General features: G+C 36.9%; 1 non-coding gene across 1 annotated transcript; it reads left to right on the plus strand.

Annotated features, from left to right (window-relative positions):
- The first annotated feature begins 11,889 nt into the window (after positions 1-11,889).
- Positions 11,890-11,958, plus strand: LOC112670942 (small nucleolar RNA SNORD2). The gene has a single exon (XR_003143316.1). It is a non-coding gene; the product is annotated as a small nucleolar RNA SNORD2 (small nucleolar RNA).
- The last annotated feature ends 288 nt before the right edge of the window (positions 11,959-12,246 follow it).

Here is a 12,246-nt window from a genome sequence, read left to right on the forward strand (position 1 = left end):
GTTTTCTGTATATACAATCATACTGTCCACAAATAGAAATTATTTCTTCCTTTCTAACCTGTCTGTATTTTACTTACTTCCTGTTTTCTTTATTTTTTGCTCTTCTCTCCCTTCCTTCTCCCTTCTTTGCTTTTCTCTTATTACATTGGCTAGGGTCTCCAGTATGATTTGAATGGAAGCCCTAAAAGCTGAGAACCTTGCTTGTTCTTGAACTTAAAGGGAAAGCATTCAGTCTTTCGCTATAAAGTTTGTTAGTTGTAGTGGTTTTGTAGATACCCTTTATAATAATGAGGAAGCTGCCTTTTGTTCTATTTCCCAAAAGGATTTATCATGAATGGATATTGAATTTTGTCAAATGCTTTTTATCTACTGAAATAATCATACAGTTTTTCTTTTTGAAATCTAATATAATGAATTTCATTGATTTTCGAATGTTAAACCACAATTTTATATATTTCGATTCAGTTTGCTAATGTTTTAAGGATTTGTTTGTATCTATATTCATGAGAGATATTGATCTGTAGTTTTCTTGCAGCATCTTTGGTTTTGGTATCACAGTGGAGGGCTCATTAAAAGAATTGAGAAATGTTCCTTTGTTATTTTCTGAAAGACTGTGTATAAAAGACTCTGAATTTTCCTCAATGCCCTGCTTTAGCTGTATCCAGCAAATTGTGATATGTTGGTTGAAAAGAATGGTGAAAACAAGATTGGCTTAAATATTGAGGGTAGACTGTACTGGGAGTGTAAATAAAATTTATCACATTAGGGACAACTGCTTGTCCCCTAAGGCAGGTAGATTCCCTAAGTGAAAATCGAGTTCTTCCAAATCAAGCTGGAAAGTCTCTGAGGAGAACATACTGACCATTGCCACAAGATAGCCCCAGGATTTGTACCCACTTCTAATGAATTTATGTCTATACTATAATGATTTCAACAGAAGTACTCTGTTGAGGTGAGATTAGGTTCATGTTTTTAAAAGGCTGGAGGTTGGGATTAATAAGTATGAGAAAAACTAAAATATCAGAAGGGACCTGAGGTATATAAAAAGTAACAACTGTTCAGTTATTTTTGTCAGTGAGTTCAGGACAGGAATGAAAATAATCTGGCAGTCCATTAGATTTAAAGCAGTAGCTATGGACAGAGAAAAAACACATGAGTTTTACCTTACATAAGGTCACAAGGAAGATGGGATAATGGAAGTACAACGGTGAGAATACGTAAAAGCATTCTGTGAAACCACGAGGTGGATGCTAGAGGGCACCAAAGTACAGTAGTAAGTATGATTTGCAGTAAAGCAAAAATAAATAAATAAAAATATCAGAAAATTCATCTTGTTCTGCCATGCTGGGTGGAAGTTGTCTGCTTTGTGCCATCATCGCTTGGATCTGAGAGTCTTGAGTTAGCCAACTTTATTGAAGATCATCTCCTAGAGGATTTTTAGAATTCAAGAGCTCAGGATCTCCTGGAAAGGCCTGTTACATCAAGATTCAAAGGTACTTTGTCTCTAATATTGTATCACTTTTAAAAATTTCTCTTAGGATTTTTTCAGGTTTTGTCCTTTTAGCCTGTGTTTGGAAAACTAAAAAGAGTGTTCATAATAGTTTCAAGTGTGTTAAAATTTGAAGTACTAAACTTCATTCTATATTCCTTTTATAAGATGAAGAAGCAAATCACAGGTTACCTCGTGCAGTTCCAGGATATCCAAAGAAATTTTCTTTTTAAAGATTTTATTAATTTATTTTAGAGAGAGGGGAGGAGCAGAGTTGGATAAGGACAAGCTTACACCATGCTGAGCATGGAGCCTGACATGAAGCTCAGTCCCATTACCTGGAGATCATGACATGAGCCGAAATCAAGAGTTGGCTGCTCAACCTGAGCCACCCTGGTGCCCCAGAACATTTAGTTGTAAAAGACTCATTGGTAGTTTTACTGTTCTCTAGATGGAGAAGACAAAGAAGAGTTGATACGGAGACAATATAAACATAAAAAGCATCTCTTCCAAGTTTTTTTTTTCTTTTTTTTAAAGATTTTATTTATTTATTCGTGAGAGACACAGGCAGAGGGAGAAGCAGACTCCATGCAGGGAGCCAAACATGGGACTCGATCCCCAGTCTCCAGGATCACGCCCTGGGCTGAAGGCAACGCTAAACCACTGAGCCACTGGGGCTGCCCTCTTCCAAGGTTTTAATTTAAATTCCAGCTAGTTAGGGGCACCTGGGTGGCACAGTTAGTTAAGTGGCTGGCTCTTGATTTTGGCTCAGGTCATGATCTCAGTCAGGGTTCTGGGATCAAGCCCTGCATCAGGCTCCATGCTCTATGGGGAGTCATCTTGAGGAATCTTTCCCTCTCCCTCTGTCTTCTCTGCCCCCCCACCATTTGCCTACATGCTCTCTCACTCTAAAATAAATAAATCTTTTAAAAAATGAAAGCATCTGGGTGGCTCAGTCGTTGAGCATCTGCCTTTGGCTCAGGTCTTGAGGAGCCTGTTTCTCCCTTTGCCTGTGTCTCTGCCTCTTATTCTGTGTCTCTCATGAATAAATAAATAAAATCTTTAAAATAATAAAAAGAAAAAGAAAACTCCAGCTAGTAAACAGTGTAATACTGGTTTCAGGTGTAGAATTCAGTGATTCATGACTTAAAACTCCCAGTGCTCAGCACAAGTTGACTCTTTAATACCCATCACCCATTAGCCTACCCCCCCCACTCCCTTCTAGCAACCATCAGTTTGTTCTCTGTAGTTAAGAGTGTTTCTTGGTTTGCCTCTTTTTTTCCTCCAGTGTTCATTTTTAAAATTTTTTTAAAGATGTTATTTATTCATGAGAGACACAGAGAGAGAAAGAGAGAAGCAGAGACACAGGCAGAGGGAGGAGCAGGCTCCACACAGGGAGCCTGACATGGGACTTGATCCCGGGACTCCAGGATCACGCCCTGCGCTGAAGGCAGCACTAAACCGCTGAGCCACCCGGGCTGCCCTGTTCATTTGTTTTATTTCTTAAATTTCGCATCTGAGTGAAATCATATGGTATTTGTCTTACTCTGTCTGATGTTTCACATAGCATAATACTGTAGCTCATCATTGCAGATGGCAAGATTTCATTATTTTGTTGACTGATACAATATTCCAGTGTGTGTGTGTGTGTGTGTATGTATACACACATACATATACCATATCTTCTTTATCAGGTGATGGACACTTGGGCTGTTTCCATAATTTGGCTATTGTTGATAACACTGCTGTGAACAATTGGGTGCATGTACCCCTTCGAATCTGTATTTTTGTATCCTCTGGGATCACAGGGTAGTTCTAAACTTTTTTTTTTTTTTTTGAAAAAATTTTTTTAGAGAGGAAGCACAAGCAGGGGGAGGGGCAAAGGAAGAAGGAAAGAGAGAATCCCAAGCAGATTCTGTGCTGAGTGCAGAGCCTAATGCAAGGCTTGCTCTCATGACCTCGAGATCACAACCTGAGCAAAAATCAAGAGTCAGATACTCAACTGACTGAGACACCCTATTTTTAATTTTTTGCGAAACTCCATACTATTTTCCAGAGTGGCTGCACCAGTTTAAATGCAGGACATTTTTACAAGTTGAAAATGTAAAAGCAGCAGCAGTGAGTGATGATAAGAAATCTCATTTCTTTCAAAAATAAGGAACTTCGTGTGAAAATAATTTATGAGTATACATAAGTACAGAGATTTCGCAGTACATTTAAAAAGAAATCCTAGGGGCACCTGGGTGGTGTAGTCCATTAAGAGCCTCCAACTCCTGGTTTCAGCTCAGATCAGGATCTCGGGGTCCTGGGATCCAGCCCTGAGACCAGCCCTGGGCTCAGTACAGGGTATCCTTGAGATTCTTTCTCCCTCTCCCTTCACCCCTCCCACTTGTGCTGTGTGTGTGTGTGTGTGTGTGTGTGTGTGTGTGTGTGTGTCTCAAACAAATAAATAAATCTTTTAAAAAATAGAAAGAAGCTCTATCTGTACAGAATGAGTTGGGTCATTTTACAGAAATAAAACTCTAATTTTAATATGACTTGTTATAGCAAGTAATGATTTGCAGTGAAGAGTTTGTGTGCCTTTCATTAATGTACCTTTCTCAAGCCCTCCCAAATATTTAAGTGCTTGTAAATATATAGTCAATTTACAATTATAATTCTGCTTTAAAATACAGTTACCTTGATGAGCATATTAGATAAACGTATGTAGTATATTGAATTTACCATCTTAATAAAATTAACAGTTCCCTTAACATAGATAAACCACAACTATTATCTCATATGTATTAGATATATTGTTTTATAACTGTACTCTAGGTTAGTCTCAAACATATTATTACTACCTTAACCAAAATAACACATTCTGTTTCCTCTAAACACAGAACTAGAAAACATAAACCTAATTTTTTCTCCATTGCTATACATTTTGCATCTTTTAAAGACTTTCTGATATACAATGAACATCTATATTCATAAACCAAAAATTCATACCATGTCAAAAGTTTTAACTTTCCTACTTTTTGGATCTGATAACCTAGTAACCAAGATCATTATTCAAACAGTTTTCCTCCTGTATTTTAGCAAGAGAAATTTAAGGAGCCATTATGTGTAAAGCTTGAGGCTTTAAAAAAAAATTGAATTGTACCTGGACTGCATGAATATCTGAATAACAGAATACTTTTTGATCCATTTTTGATTGTTTATTCCCAAAGTCTTTCCAAGAGAAGGGGAAGGAGAAGGGAGAGAGAGAGGAAATGAGAAGGGGTCAGCTGTAGGCAGATCAGACAGGGGCAAAGTTAACCTACCACCTGATAATTTTTTAATTCTGAAAAATATACTTTTATAATTATAGAAACTGTTGCAGGATTTACAGTGCAACCTGTGTCACTTTGAAAGGGTTGTTTTTTTTTTTTTCTGTGCTTGCATCAGAAATAATTCACCTGGGAGGCCCCTGGCTGGTTCAGTGAATAGATGCATGACTCTTGATCTTAGAGTTGTGAGTTTGAGCTCCACGTTGTGTGTAGAGATTACTTAAAAATAAAATCTTAAAAAAAAAGAAAAAGAAAAAGAATTCACCTTGTTAGGCTAAAGGAACCATTGGATTCAGTTTCCCTTGGATCTCCTTTATAATCACTCAGAGGCTTCTAGTTCTTCCTCTTTGGGGCTAGAATGGGACATTTTTACAGAGACCTTTTTGTTGATAATATCAAACTTCCACATCCCCTGACCCGTCAAAAGAAATACTGCTAGATAGTGGTCAAGAAGGTTTGGAGTATATGGGTCAAGACTGGTTTTGGGAAGTCCTTAACAATGACACAAAGATTTGAATATAACAGGGGTCAGAGGTTGACACATTAGCAAATATGAGGCACCTCTTCATAATTTTAAGGGACTTTGAATATGGGTAGTTCTGAAGATGGAAGAGGAGGGAAGTAAAAGGAAAGATAAACAGGAAAGTGTGAAACAGGGTTTAGGTGGATCCACCAGTGAGGCAGATTTAAAATCTTTCACATCTCATTGATCTAGGTAAACAGTTTTAGGGAAAACTAAAACTATTTAGAATCGGGATTGTACTTTAGAAGCCTCTCCATCAGTTTTTTGGCTGTATTTTAAAATAATTTTTTAAAGGTTTTATTTAGTAGAGAGAGTGAGAGAGCGATGAGTGGGGGTGAGGGGCAGAAGGAGAAAGAGAAGCAGTCTCCCTGACAAGCAAGGAACCCAATGCTGGGCTCGATCCTAGGACCCCGGAATCATGAACTGAGCCAAAGGGAGATACTTAATTGTCTGAGCCACCCAGGCACCCCTAAAATAATTTTATACTCCCAAGGAATTACAAAAAATAGTACCAAGAATTGTGGTGTACCTTCACCCAGCATTCCCCAGGTGCCTCAGTGGCGATTTCTTGTATAAGCATAGTTCATTATCAAAACCAAGAAATTGACATCAATACAATACTTTAATGACAGTCCTTATTTAAATTTTTATATAGTTTCATGAAATTTTGACACATATATAGATGCCTTTTTTTTTTTTTTTTTTTTAAGTTTTAGGTAATCTCTACACCCAGTGTGGGGCTCGAATTCACAACCCTGAGATCAAGAGTCCCCTGCTCTACTAACTTAGCCAGCCAGGCACCCCCTGCTAACATATGTAGATTCTTGTAACTACTACAATAGCCAAGATACTGAATTGTTCTATTACCACAAAGAAACTCTCTGATACTAACCTTTTTATAATCACGCCTTCTCCATACTTATAACCACTGGCAACCATTGATCTGTTCTTCATCTGTATAATTTTGCCATTTCAAGAATATTATATAAAGTATATAATTATATAAATTATATACTATATAATTATATAGTATATATCCTTTTGAAATTAGCTTGTTTTACTGAGCATAATAGCCTTGAGATCCCTCATCCCTTCATAGTTTGTTGCATGTATCATGCTCCTTTTTATTTCTGAGTAATATTCCATTGTATGGAAATACTACCGTTTATCCATTCACCTTTTATAGGATATTTTGATTGTTTCCAGTTTTCAACTATTAGAAATAAAGCTGCCAAAAGCATTTGTGTACAGATTTTTTTATGTGGATGTGTGTTTTCATTTCTCTAGGATAAATATCCAGGAGTATGATTGCTGAGTCTTGTGGTAAGTCTATGTTTAACTTAATAAGGAACTGACAAATTCTTTTCCAGAGTAACTGTACCATTTGATATTCTTACCAACTATGTATGAGATATCTAGTTACTCTGCATCCTCACCAGCAGTTGGTATTGTGGAATTTTTTAATGCTGTTCTAGTAGCTGTATTAGTGGCGTATCATCATGGTTTTAATTTGCATTTTTCCTAGTGGATAATGATGTTGAAATCCTTACGTGTGCTTATGTACCATTAAATACTGTTTACCATTTGACTATCCTCTTTGGTGAAATATCGAAGTCTTTTGCATATTTTCTCATTGAATTTTTTATTTTCTTACTGTTGCATGTAGAGGGTTCTTTATATCTTCTGAATATAGATCCCATGTCAGAATTGTGAATTGCAAATATTTCTCTGAGTCTCTTTCTCTTAACGGGGTCTTGCTCAGAACAAAAGGATTTGGTGTCCTAAGAACTCCGCTTAACTTGTAAGATTTTCTCCTGTGTTGTTTTCTAAAAAAATTATAGTTTCAGTTGTAAAACTGAAGATTTATGATCCATTTTGGTTAAGGTTTGTATCAGGTGTGAGGTCTAAGCCAGAGTTCCTATTTATGCCCAGGAATGTACATTATTCACACACCATTTGTTGAAAAACACATACTTTATCCTTTGACTTGCTTTTGCCTTTTTGTCAACATCAGTTGGCTAGATTGGGTGAGTTATTTCTGGCACTCTTTTCTGTTGACCTGCGTAATCCACATTACCACATTGCCTTGATTATTTATAGCTATATAGTAACTTAGAAAATTGGGTAGTGTGATTACAGCAACTTTTCTTTCTTCCCCTTTTTATTTTCTGTTTGTTTTTGTATTTGTATTGAGAAACCATTTCTCTAGATCTCCAAAAAAACCCTGAGATTTCATAATATACAGTAAGCCTATAATTAATTCAATTTGGGGAATATTGGTATCTTTAGTGTGTTGAATTTCAAAACATAAACATAGTAAGTTTCTCTATTTAGGTCTTCTAAAAATGTTTTTATCAGAGTTTTGTACTTTGTCCATACAGATCCTATACATATTTTGTTAGATTTAGCCTGAAATAGTTTTCTTTTAGAGGGAGCAATTATAAGTGGTTTTGTGTTTTTAATTTCAGTTTTGATATGTTCATTGCTGGTATATAGAAATACAATTGATGTTTATATGTGACTCTTCTCTCCTGTGACCCTGCAAAACTCAATCACAAGTTTTTCCTTCTGTTCTGTTTCCTGGAAGAAATGGGTTAAAATTGCTGTTATTTATTTTTTTAATATTTGGTACAGTTCAGTAGTGAAACCATTTGGCTCAGAGACATCATTATCAAAAGATTTTAAGGGGATCCCTGGATAGCTCAGTGGTTTAGCGCCTGCCTTTGGCCCAGGGCGCGATCCTGGAGTCCCGGGATCGAGTCCCGCATTGGGCTCCCGGCATGGAGCCTGCTTCTCCCTTCTCCTGTGTCTCTGCCTCTCTCTCTCTCTCTATCATGAATGAATGAATGAATGAATGAATGAATGAATAAATAAATAATAAATCTTTTTTATAAAAAGGTTTTAAACTATTGATTGAATTTCTTTAGTAGTTGTGAGACTATTCAAGTTACCTATTTCATTTGGGGTAAGTTTTGATAGTTTGTAGCTTTTGAGGAATTGGTCAGTTTCATCTAAGCTGTTGAATTTATATACATAGAGTTGTTTGTAGTATTCCCTTGTTATCCTTTTATTGTCTGCTGGGTCTGTAATATCTGCTGATATCCCCTTTTCCATTCCTGATGTTGGTAATTTGTCTTGTCTCTTTCTTGTGGGCACTAAAATGCTTTTTTAATCCATTGTGCTCATTTCTTTTAATTCATATGCGTAAACTTTATATTTAATTATTGATATGTTAGGATTTAAGTCTATTTTATTTTTGTTTCTTCTTCTGTTCCTCTTTGATCTTTGCTGTCTTCTGTGAGTCACTTGATCATTTTTTAGTATTCCATTTAGATTTCTTTATAGTGTTTATAAGTCTGTTCCTTTGTATAATTTTGTTAGTGGTTACTACACATTTGAATATGTAACATCACAGTCTACCATTATCAACATGATAGCACTTCAGATAGAATGTAGAAGCATACATTGGATAGTTGGGGTTTTGTTTCCTTTTTGTGCTAGGGTGCCTATCAAGTGAACAATTTGTTCATGTCAGATTTCCCCAAAGTGACCACTGCATTACATAATTGTCCTTGATGCGATTGTGCAACTTGGAAGGTTGTATGCATGATTTATCAATATAGCAGGATATCATGAAGGAAAAGGTGTTTGTTTGGTCTGAAGTTGAATGCAGACTTCAACTACAAAGACCTCATGAGCATTATGGCACTGATAATATGCTTGTTCAACTACATGTCTCCAGCATCTGGCCAAGGACCAGCTTTTGCCAACTGAGGACTCATGTAAAAAACAAAACAAAAAGAGCCCTAGGAAGATACAACTAAAAAGAGTCATTCTTAAAATATCTTGAAAGGTGATTGTTGTGAGCTGAATTGTTTTTTCAAAATGTTATGTTGAAGTCTAAACCCCAGGTACCTGTGAATATGACATTATTTGGACCCTAAGTCTAATAACAGATATCTTTATTAGGAGGCTAGGTTTGGAGATGCAGAGATACACAAAGAGGGAAGTAGGCCATGTAATGACAGCATCAGAGATTGGAGGGCTGCTGGTATAAACCAAGGAGTACCAAGGATTACAGCAACCACCAGAAGCCAGGATTTTTCCCTGCAGCCTTCAAGTGGACGTGGCCCTTCTGCCACCTTAATTTTAGACTTCAAGTCTTCAGAATTATGAGGGAATTGGTCAGTCTATTGTTTTAAGCCACCTAGTTTGTTACATCTGTTGTGGCAACCCTGGCAAACTAATAATGACGCAAGGTAAAGTCTGTTCCAAAGATGCAGCACTGATGAGATGTCCTGAACTCATCAGCCATCAGGACCAGCCTCACTGAGTTTGTCTGGTCCATGCCCCTCACTATAGGCTTTTCCCTTATAGATGAGTGACAGTTAAGACAGTGGATAACCAGACAGATAATAGTAATGCTGAGTTAAATGCTTAAAAGCAAAATTTCACCAAAAATTTCATAAGAATTCAGAAGTCCTAGGAATGAATTCTAGACCTAAGACAGAAGGGCTCAATAGATTATTTGGAGCTCATCTTCAGCTCCTATTGTTTCAGAAAGGGTGGCCTTGAGAATATGGAGATTCAAGGAGTTTGAGGTATATACACCATTAAGGGTCACAATTTGGGTGGGGGAGGGTTGAAACCAGATCTCCAGAGGCTCCACTTTTGTCAAAGCTCACCAGCCAGAGACCAACCCGCATACAACCGAGGTCAAACAAAGTGAGGTTTCTGGACCTAGCTGAGGAACCCAGGGGCGTCCTTGTGAGAGAATGGTGCAAGCTTGTAGGTTTGAACTTGTCCTGGGGATTCAAGAAGGGCCAAAAGAAGTGGAGACCAGTAGTGATTTGGGTACTGTTGGAGCTATTCGATTATGTACCTTGGTAATCTTACCTAAGAGGCAGTACGCTTAAAGCCGAGCTAGTCCTCATTGTCCGAAAACAAAATATTGGAAGAGTGGAGATGTATAATTATATTTGTAGTTGCAATGTTTTTGTCATTCTCTTGTTTCAGACATGCTCATGGGGTGGCTGTACTCTGTCTTGGTCCACCATGGTCACAGAGTTGCCTTGTCATTGTTGACGTATTATGATCACTGTTTATGTTCCAGTGGGAATGTTACAGCCTTTCTATTAGTTGTCAGGGCCGTTTTTGCCCTTTCTAAGGGCCTGGCCTGGAGATAGCATATATCAATTCTGCCCACATTCCATTGGTTAAAATGCAATTATGTGCCCACACTTAAATGTACAAGAAGCTGGAAAGTAGATTTTAGCTGTGTGCTCAGAAAGAAATGTGAATTACATAGCAACACTCTTTGTTTTGGGTTTTTCTGGCTGTTCCTTTTGAATCATTTTCTTCCTTTGTGCCCATTCCCACTCCCATAGACCTACACCCCAGTATATTTAATATATGTCTTTCTGATTTACCTTTTCTATATTAATTAGATTTTATGCATCTCTGAAAAATATATATGATTCCTTTGAGTATGTTTTTAAAATGTACATAAATGCTTGTCTATCATTCGGATTATTCGTTTTTTCACTATTTTTTGGAGATCTATTTATGTGGTTACCTATACGTCTAATTCATCCCTCCTGATTGCTTCAGAATACTCCATTCATATTCATTCAACAATTTATTCTGCTGTGTACCAAAGACAAAAACTTTCCTGATAATGTCATGTTTATTCTTTCAGTTATTTTTGCTGCATAGTAAATCACATCTAACTTAGTGCCTTAAGATAACAACAATAATTCATTTTATTCCTAAATTTGTAATTTGGGCTGGGCTTGCAAGGACAGCTCATCTCTGCTCCATGAGTTATTAGCTGGAGCTGGCAACAACTCCCTGGGTTGGAGCCAGAACCAGCTGAAGGCTCAATCTCTCACATTTGGTGGCCGGTGTTAGCTGTTGGTTGTTTGCTGGCACATTTACATGTGACATGTCCGTGTAGCTACGTGGCTTCCCCATAGTGCAGTGGCTCAATTCCAAGAACAGTTGTCCCAAAAGGACAAAGAAGAAGTATATGGCTTCCTTGTGACTTTGAGACAAAGTCACACACAGTCACTTCTATGGTACCCTGTTTGTTGGTCAAGGAGGACACAAGTCATTCTCAGGTTCACAGGGAGAAGACATAGACTCTACTACCCAATGGAAGGAATGTCCATGTTACATGGTTTAAAAAAAAAAAAAAACATGTGGGATGGAATATGTTGTGTTATCTATCTTTAGAAAGGACAGTCTGTCACATTTGTGACAATAAAAAAATCTGATTTGGATACAAGATTATTTGAATATCAAGACTGATTAGCAAAGGTTTTAATTATAAAAGTAATATTCCAATATGCTCTTTCTTCTTGAACAGAGTACTAGTTTGTAGTCAACAAATGCTTGCTTCCTATATATCCTTAGACTTTTTTTCTAAGATTATCAATATCTTCCCCCTCAGTCCTTATTTTTTATGCGGACAGTATAACAGATGAGTTCAACCAATTTATAGGACATGATTACAAAGAATGTAATACAGAGAAATTGATATTTTTTTCTTCAGAAAATGTATCCTATAGTGAAATGATGGCAGTCATCTTTTGGGATTGACCTGAAATGAAGAGAGTACTCATTGCTGATCGCTTGGCTATTTGGGGAAAAAAATCTTACAGAGTAGTAGCAAAAAATAAAAATAAAAAAAAAAAGTAGTGGCTGTTCTCAACCATTTTTATTTTTTGCTGCTGACAAGAGGATCTCTTATGTACTGGATATTCTGATTAGATACCCTAATATACATGTGACTATCCTGAGTTTCTTGTCTCCATCACTAGAAAATAGATCTGTAATTTTTGTGGTTCTCATGCTTTTTTCTCTGATCTGTTCTCTTCTGAGACTATTAAATATGAAGGTGTTTAAGGAAAATGCTGCCAAGA

This window comes from Canis lupus, chromosome 14 (assembly GCF_003254725.2).
Source record: "Canis lupus dingo isolate Sandy chromosome 14, ASM325472v2, whole genome shotgun sequence".
In the NCBI taxonomy this organism is placed as follows: Eukaryota; Metazoa; Chordata; class Mammalia; order Carnivora; family Canidae; genus Canis; species Canis lupus.